Genomic DNA, 10,160 nt, shown 5'->3' with positions numbered 1-10,160 from the left:
CAAGGAGATCAATGAATGCATTGATTGAGGAAGAGATAAAAATGAACTTGATCCGAAGAATGCAACATCTCCTAAGCCCAATGAGTTCCCCATTTCCGATCTTACCCATTCTCTTTAGTTTCTGCCATTTACTTTCATGCTAAATTCCCCATTCCCAATTTAAGATTCTGCAATTTACTTTCCATCATTTATATTCAGCTCTTTATTTCCAGCATTTACATTTTCTGCCATTTACTTTCCCGCCATTTAATTTCTTGCAATTCTCATATCAAATTCTGCTTAGCTCAACTAGAACATTCCTCCAATTAAAGTTACTTGACCAATCAATCCCTGTGGGATTCGACCTCACTCTATTGTGAGTTTTTACTTGACGACAATTCGGTATACTTGCCGAGGGAAATCTGTTGAGAGACAAGTTTCCGTGCATCAAGTATTTTCTGGCTAATGTTACAGATAGACTGAGGAAAGAAATTTCCTACATTATACAAGGCAAATCAGAGACTCTTTATGAGTATTGGGAACACTTCAGGAATCTTCTAGACTCATGTTGTAACAACACTGATTTTCGAGTATGCGAGATCTTTTTTGAAGGCACGGATTTTGCCAGAAGATCAGTATAGGGAACACCTCTTCTATATCAACAAGTATCTCAATCCTCATTGTCATTATGTCATCCTTAAGCTAGAACCTTTCCCGAGGCAAGCTCGATAATGGGATCACGAAGAACCTAGTTTTTGAACCGTATCGGTTGGCAGTTTTGATTCTGATTTTCGTAAATAGTCTCTGTTTGACGAACCGGACTCGATTCATGAGAGGAGAGAGATAATAGTATAATATTATCATTATATTAGTATTAGAAAATGCTTGAATGATATTATAAGGTTACCTGGTCTATTTTAGTTAAAAACAGAAAATCGGTTTAACCGGGTTTACGGTTTACTGGTGCAGCTTAGCACCAGCACTCTCTGATGACTTTAGCAATGCTAAGGCCTCATCATACATGTTTTATTCTCATAATAAATATGTTACTAGTGTCATTTATGCTAATAGCTTAGAAAATAATTTTTAGAGATGTTTTTACAAGTGTTCCGATACATCTAGTTTTAGTAGTTATACACCTGAGATGTTTTAATATTATTTTAACCCACCTCCAAGACAACTAATCACAACTCACCCTACACTCCCAAGACCTCCAAGGCTGTCTCATTTCATCATTTTGGCCGAAAATAACAAGAGAGAAAAGAGAGAAACTTTCATGAACACTTAATCTTCAAAGCTTGATTTCTTCTGAACTAAAACTCAAATCAAAACTCCGATTTTACCAAAATGATCCTCTCTTCTTCCTCTACATAACCATGTGACTTATCAAGGCTGGAAATAAGGTGAGATGGCTGTCTCCCTCCCTCTTCAATTCGGTTTTCAAGGAAACATGCTTAAACAAGTGTTTTCTTGATGTTCTTCCTTAGATCTCCTGCTTAGCTTGACTTGTGGGCCAAAGATCATTGATTTCCTGCACATTTAAGGTGAGTATAACCTTCCTAAGATGCTTTTGAAGTTCGTTTAGTTGATGGTTTAGAGTTTTAAAGTTGTTCTTTATGTGTTTTAAGAGGAAAAAGTGCTTTAAGAACACTTCAAAGAGTAACCGGATTTGGAGCAGCAAATCAAGGTAGGGTTTGATGAATTTAATCTTGATTGATTGTGTTTGAGTTGTGTGATTATGATATGGTTTGGCTGTGCTTGAAATTGATGATTTATATGAGTGATTCTTGTTGAAATTTTGGTGAAAATTTGATGAAATTTGATGATATTCAACTTTGAAATTATGTTCTTTATGGCTGCTGGAGAAATGAACCCTAGAGCTTAAATTGAGGTTCAATTTGTGCTGAAATCATGTAGAAAATATGGGGTTTTAGAGGCTGGGAATTTATTTTGAATTTTGGTAAAAATTGGTTGGTGAAAAGATTGAAAAACGGGTAAAAACAGAGAAAGAATCTGAAGAATACACGAAGAACACGAGGAACACTTTGAGTGTGATGAAGAACATTGAAAAACTCCTTTTAGATCTTAAAAAGGGCAAGGTTGTAATTATTTTGGTGTTTGAGGGGTTATTTGGTAATTTCTGAAAGTTAGGGTGGTTAAAGTAGAAATATTAAAAGTTACCGGGGTAAAAAGTAAAAAGTTAATTTTAAAGATTAAAAGGTAAAGGCAAGGTAATTTTCGAAAATTTAATGATAAAATAATAAATAATAATAAAATATTAAATAATAATATTTAATTAAAAATAATATTTTAATAAAAATAATAAAATAATGCGGAAAAGGCAGTTTTCTGTAAAAGCTTTAGAAAGACAACTTTAAGCGCAGAATCACATAATTACCTTCATAAAACACTTAGGAAGTGGTAATAACATGATAGTGAGGCAAAGATAAAGGAAAGATAAGAATTTAAAGAAAAGATAAAAACCAAAGAAAATTCTGTAAATTTTTAATGATAGAAAAACAGACAGAAATTAGTGAACGAACTAGGGCAACATAGTGAGTCCTTGAGTTGCGACTAGGGTTAGGTATAATATGAAAAGTTAAACTATTTCAGTATAGACTTAATGAACCTATACTTGGGACAGAATAACTATTCATACCGAAATTTACATAAGCTTTAAATACATACGTTAAATAGAGAAATTAGAGCAGAGTAGAGAGATACAGAGAATAGAGTAATCAGAGCAGAGTAAAGAGACAATGAGAAAAGAGTAATATAACAAAGAGAATAGAGGAAAAGAGTATAAGGATAAAGAGTTAAGCCTTGTGGCATGATGTTCTGTTGTATGTTCATCTGCTGCTTTTCCATTGGCCCTAGAGGTCTTGTAGGCCCAAGTTCACCTACAGTGAGTTGTTATTCCTGTAGGCCGAAGTTCACTTGTAGTGAATATCAATTGTGTATCTCAGGGTGTTGCTCCTGTAGGCCGAAGTTCACCTACAGAGAGTTGTAATACCTGTAAGCCGAAGTTCACTTACAGGGGCGCCATTTCTGTAAGCCGAAGTTCACTTACAGAGGTGCTATTTCTGTAGGCCAAAGTTCACCTACAGAAAATTGTTGTGCTGTAATTAGACTATTTCTGTAAGCCGATGTTCACTTACAGAGGTGTTATTTCTGTAGGCCGAAGTTCACCTACAGAAAGTGCCGAAGTTCACTTACAGAGGTGCTATTTCTGTAGGCCAAAGTTCACCTACAGAAAATAAGCCATATCTAGGACTAGTTCCTAGGTAATGTCGGGCTGCAGGGTGTAAACCGACACGTGAGCTCATGGCCTGCATAGGACAGACATGCATCATACTTGGTTGCGCGTTTCCTCTGTTATGATTATTGTTTGAATGTATGCTTTCTTTGTTTTCATTCTATTCTCTGTGTCTGTGTTTTGTTTTCTTGTATTCTTTTGTTTGTGTTTTGCTTTCTATTTTCTCTATTTATCTGTTTCTTCTGTCTACTGCTTCTCGGTATTCTGCTATTTATCTGCTAAACAATACGGAATTAATGAACTTAATTAATAACCCCGACCCTACTAAGAACTCCCCAGTTCTTACCCCTTCCCTCTCCCTTCCCCCTTCAGATGGAAGCATGAGTTCCCTTCCGTAATTCGTTGACGATCGTCGCAAAAAAGGATTCCGCTCTAGGTAGTCTTCTGAGTCTAGAGTGAACTCCATTTCTATTTATATGTATATACTGTGAGACCAGCCAATGTCTGCACCCCGTTCGTATGCGCACTTTAGCCTAAATCCTGTGTACGAGACTCCTGTTGTGTGACTACTTGATGAGGTACCAGAGAGACGTTATATGGCAATGTCTGATCGTGCAAAGGAGTAGAAGATGATGTTCTACCTTTTACTGATGTTCCACTGATAAACCACTATTTTATGGTTTATAATGTATTTAATTGTGTGGTTTTATCATGATCTTTACCCACTTATTCATATGATTAGCATACATTTATATTTCCTTCCTAAAATTATTACATGATTGAAAACTTGCTTCCTAGAGACTTTTAATTATGTATTTTAATTCTCCTTTATTCCATTCGATGTCATGATCTGTGTGTTAAGCATTTCAGGCTTTATAGGGCATGAATGAGTTAGAGATTGGAAAGGAAGCTTGCAAAAATGGAAGGAACACAAGAAATTAATGAGATGACCAGCGAGAAGTGACGCAGCCGCATGGCTCACGCGACCGCGCGAAAGAGAGGAAATCGCAGTGACGCAGCCGCATGGCTCACGCGACCGCGCGGATTGGAATAGCACAAGTGACGCGGAGGCGTGGACGACGCGCCCGCGTGGCAAAGCAAAACGCCGCATGACACGTCCGCATGAATGACGCGATCGCGTGACATGCGCGATCTGCATAATCTGCAGAATTCGTTGGGGGCAATTTTGGGCCTATTTCAACCCAGTTTTCGGCCCGAAAAAGCAGACTAGAGCCAGAGGACATGCAGAAACTGGAAACAACATTCATTCTACACAGTTTTTAGTTTTTAGATCTAGTTTTACTCCTCCCCTAGGTTTTCTCTTTACACATTCATAGTTTTTAGGATTTTTAATTCGATTGCTCTTTGCATTGGGATATTGAGAAGAGTTATTACCTCATCAAGACTTCGTCATTCTAGTTCGTTTTCTTTACTTGGCTTTACTCTTCCATGTCCTTTAATTTACTCAATTTTACTATTGGATTATTTTAGAATTTATTAATACAAGAGTTACTTTTATTTTTAATTAATTTCTTTGAGTTTTATTTATCATGTCTTTCTTTAATTCTCTTGTCTATGTTATGTGTTCCTGACGTTGGGATTTTTGCCAGTAAAGAATGTCATAAAAACAGTCGCGTTGTAGATATAGTGTCTAAACCGACAGAAATCCCTTCGTACAAACGTTTTGGTTGTCACAAGTAACAAACCCCTTTTTAAAATTGATAACCGAGTATTTAAACCTCGGGTCGTCTTCTCAAGGAATTGCAGGAAAGTATGTTCTTATTATTGGTTATGGAGATTGTAAATTGGGATTTTGAGAAAGAGGAATAATTATGAAAGATAAATTAATAATAAAAATAAACTCTTGGCAAAGTATGAAGAACTGGAAGTCCTATCCTTATCAATTGTGATGAGAATTGGGTTTTAATCCCACTTTGTTAACCTTTACTAAACAAAGGAAGGTTAAGTGGACTGATTAACTTGATTCTCAAGTCCTAGTCAACTCTTGTGGAGAGACTAGCTTTAGAGCAATTCTAGTGCAATCAGAATCTGCCAATTTCAACCACTGTTTTATTTGACAGCTCAAGCGTTACCAATCAATCAACCAAAGCCAAAAGGGAAGAAAGTCTACTTGGATGAAAATAACTTGGATAAACACAAAGCATTAATAAATTAAAGAGAGCAATCATAAATCTGAAATACCTCAAATTATATTAAATAAAATATTCAAATCATAACATGGAAGAGTTCATAAATTAAATTGGAAAAATAAAAATAAAGAACCTGGGATTGAGAGTCACTCCTAAAACTAAGAGAAGTCCTAAATCCTAATCCTAAGAGAGAGGAGAGAACCTCTCTCTCTAAAAACTACATCTGCTCCTAAAATTGTGAATATGAGATACTCCTTTTGAATGGATACAGTCCCCCACTTTATAGCCTCTAATCTGTATTTTCTGGGCCGCAAACTGGGTCAGAAATAGCCCAGAATTCGCTGGTTGCGAATTCAAAACGCGCTGATTTCTGTCACTGCGACGCAGCCGCATGGATCACGCGGTCGCGTCACCTAGAATTAGGGGAACTATAGCATATTATATATCAAATCGAAGCCCCAGATGTTAGCTTTCCAACGCAACTAGAACCGCGTCGTTTGGACCTTTGTAGCTAAAGTTATAGCCGTTAGAGTGCGAAGAGGTCAGGCTGGACAGCTTAGCAATTTCTCCAACTTCTTGTATTCCTTCCACTTTTGCATGCTTCCTTTCTATCCTCTGAGCCATTCCTACCCTGTAATCTCTGAAATCACTTAACACACATATCAAGGTATCTAATGGATTTAAGAGAGGATTAATAATAAGCAAATATAAGGCCAAAGAAACATGTAATCAATCATAGCACATAATTAGGAAGGAAATATAAAACCATGCAAATAGTATGAATAAGTGGGTAAATAGTTAATAAAAACCACTCAATTGAGTACAAGATAAACCATAAAATAGTGGTTTATCAACCTCCCCACACTTAAACACTAGCATGTCCTCATGCTAAGCTCAAGAGAAACTATAAAGATGAAGAGGAATGGTAGGATGTATGAAATGCAACCTATAAATGCAACTACATGCTAAGATGTTTCTTCCTACTTGGTTAAAAATAAATAAGTTCTCCAAGACAAAAATAATTCAAATTCCACTAATTCAAAAAAAGACAAGTAAACTTGTAAGAAGATAGCTCATGAAAGCAGGGAACATAGAATTTAAGCGTTGAACCCTCACTGGTAGTATATATCACTCTAATCTCTCTAGTGTCTAGGGTCAATCACTCTACTCTTCTCTAATCATGCTTTCTAAACCTTGTTCTTCATCTAACCAATCAACAAATATTTAGCATACCAATGCAAACATCATGAGGTCTTTTCCAAGGTTGTAATGGGGCTAAGTTGAAAGTAAGGGTATATATAAGGCTAAGTGAGCTAGTAAAGTGAATCCTTGAGTAGTCTAAGATCTCACCTAACATGTACATACTCTATAAAAATTTTAAAATCATACCTAGTTACCCGTAATTCCCACTTTTGTATGATTCCCATACTCACGTACCAAATTTTTCTTTTTAATTTATCACATGTGCATTGATTTTTTTCATTAACTTAACATTGGGGTAATTTTGTCCCCTTATTTATTTTATATATATATATATATATATATTTCTTTTTCTCTCTTCTTTTTTTTTTCTATTTTGGTTTTTCATGAGTAGGTTCCCAAATTCCCAATATTCAAATAAATTAAATACATTCCCTTATTAACCAATGTTCCCACACTTAGTTGATGCACAATTTCTATCTTAAGCTAACCAAAGATTCACTTGGGATTTTTAATTTGTTTTTCTGCTTAAGGCTAGTAATGTGGTTGTAGAACAAGAGGGGATTAAAAGCTCAAGGGGCTAACAAAGGTGATGTAAAAGGTAGGCTTATTTGGGATAAGTGAGTTAATAACAAATAATGGCCTCAATCATATGCAAGTATGTAAATATAATAAATAATGGACATATAGAATGGAACAAAGCAAAGATTGCAATTATAGAGAAGAAAATACACAGGAATAAAAATTTAGGGTTAAATAATGTAACCATATAAATAAGCTCAAAATCTCACAGGTTGTGTGTTCTTTAGCTCAAAAACCATGTTCCAAATACAACTTCAAACAAGTTTTAACATAAATTTTTTTTTCAATTTTAATTAGTGAAAATTTTCAAAGATAGGGTCTTAAAAGAATTTTATTACTTTAACTAAGTAGTAACTAAATGCATAAAATCAAACAAATATGCAAATGCAACAATGAACTAACAAATAAAATAAAATATTGGTGTTGAAACAGAAAGGTACTAACCCATGGAGATCGGTATCGACCTCCCCACACTTAAAGATTGCACTGTTCTCGGTGCATGCTAAGATGTCCAAGTGGATGGGGGTTGTGGTTCCTCAGCTGGGGCTCTTTTTGTTCCTTTCCTTGCTGTTGATTTGGGAATGGCTTTCTCTTTTCCTTTCTTGGTGGCCATCCTGAAAAAGGGAAGAGAAAGTAAATTAAATTCAAAGAGATATATATAGCAAGGAAGAGAATGGAAGAGTGGTGATGGATTCACATTAGGATGTAATTGACATTAACACATGCTCTCGAGTACATGTGAAAAGCCAGCAACGAAAAATAGCCAGTGCATCGAAAGATAAGTGGATGCAGGCATGCCGGAAAAGGGCTTGAGTAGCATAGACCAAGCATTATTTGTAAGAAATTACCATGTTTGTATTGACAATTATATTCAATTAATACAATAGTAAAGGGAGTTTATGAAAAGCAAGCATTGAATAGCAGAATAATATAGAGAAGTGCATAATGCCATATGAGCTTTTTCACAAAAACATAGCATGCATGGTGAAGAAGGTATAGAAAGTATTACAGTGAACATGCAAGCAATCCTTTAAAGAAGATAATAATAATTGTCAAACATATAATGAGGAATAATGACTCAAATAAAATTCTGACACCAATGAAAATAATGCAATGAATGAAAGTATGCAAATAAATGAAATAAAATAGAATGGAAGTGAAAGAAAATAAGAAAGGAAGAAGAAAGAAATAAGAAAAGAGAAGAAAAATAAGGATTAGGGAAGAAAAGATAAGAAAATTTGGCTGATCTGGATATTCTGTGCGCCGCCTGTGACGCGGACGCGTGAGTGACGCGGTCGCGACGTGCGTGATAAGGTCAGGTGACGCGGATGCGTGGGTCACGCGATCGCGTGGCCTGTTTTGTGCGATTGGCGCGAGTGCAGCCTCGTGGTCGCGCAACTCTCTGTTCGAAACTCTTTTTGCCAAAATTCTGGGTGACGCGATCGCGTGGGGCATGCGATCGCGTGAGTGGCCATCATGGGGATATGACGCGGACGCGTGAGACACGTGTTCGCGTGGTGAGGCTTGGGCTACCAGCACGAGTCCAGCCCAACTCCAGCACAACTTTCGGCCAAGCACCCTTTTTACGTCGATTTTCACGGCACGCGACTGCGTGGGTGACGCGGTCGCGTGGGAGGCCATTATTCCCATATTACGCGGTCGCGTGGGACGAATTGTGCCACTGGCATGCCTCCAGCCTTGCTCCAGCGTGACTCTCTGTTCGTTTTTATTTTCTCTTCTCTCCTTGCGACGTGGACGCGTCGCTGATTCGGTCGCGTCGCGTGCTCGCTTTTTTCTTTTTTCTTTTTTTTTTATAATATGAAAAATGCAGAATGCAGTGTTAATATGAATGTGATGCAAAACTCCAGGTTCAATATAACAAAATAAAATAAAATTCAAAAATAAATAAAACAAAGTAATGAAAAGGGAACGTTCATAGCATGGTAGGTTGTCTCCCACCTAGCACTTTTAGTTATAGTCCTTAACTTGGACATTTGATGAGATTCCTGCTATGGTGGCTTGTGCTTGTACTGATCCACGAATCTCCACCAGTGTTTGTATCTCCAGTAACCTCCGGGATCCCAAACTAGGCATGTAAAACCTTTGAGCAGCTTCAAAAGGATTCTTAGGCTCCCGGGGTGTTGGATGTCAGAACAGATTCCAGGATCCCAAACCTTGCTTATACACCCATCCTTGTCGGGATCTGTATTTTTCCAGCCGGGTGAAAGGTGATCTGAATTCTCACTGCACCGACCAAACAGCTTCCTAGACCCATTCAGTTGAGCTTTATACCAACCTTTGCGCTTGAACTTAAAGCTTCCAACCATGATGAACCTTGCAGGACAATTCTTACAACTGGCCATCTTCCTCTTACTCTTAATGTCACAAAGAGCTCTAAGTTGACCATCCGTCTCCAGTAGCCCATATTCAAGTGGGATTAGAAAGCTATGGGATATGAATTTTACCCACTTGAATGTTGTGAAGGATGATGGCAACTTAGGGGGAGGTATTTTTAATGGAATTGCAAGCTCCACTCCCTTGTGCTCTTCTTTGATAATTACCACCTCTTTGCAAGCTTCTTCAATTTCAACCTCTTCCTCTTGGTAGCTTTCTTTCAATTCAATCTCCTCTTCATTGCTTTCCAAGGGCATGGGAGGTTGTGCTTCTTCTTCTTGAATCTCCATCTCTTGATCAACCTCTTCTAAGTCTTCAACTGTGATATGCCTTGGAGGTTGTACACCCTCCTTAGAATCAATTTCAAATGTCTTGGAAGGGAGTTCTATGACTGGACTTTCCCATGGAGGTTCTGCATCTCCTAAGTCTTCAACCACTTCTTCTTCTTCTTAAACAATGACAGCATCTTCTACTTGTTCTAGTACAAATTCATTCTCTATCTTGTCTATTGAGGTTTCTGGTATCTCTTTCATGCTATGCTCTTCACTAGACTGTCCACATGGGGCTGTGGCTGATCCTTGTGTATTTAAGCATCTAGA

Source organism: Arachis hypogaea, chromosome 12 (assembly GCF_003086295.3).
Source record: "Arachis hypogaea cultivar Tifrunner chromosome 12, arahy.Tifrunner.gnm2.J5K5, whole genome shotgun sequence".
NCBI classification, from domain to species: Eukaryota; Viridiplantae; Streptophyta; class Magnoliopsida; order Fabales; family Fabaceae; genus Arachis; species Arachis hypogaea.
The sequence above is the reverse complement of the archived record's forward strand: the minus strand, read 5'-3'. Positions refer to the sequence as shown.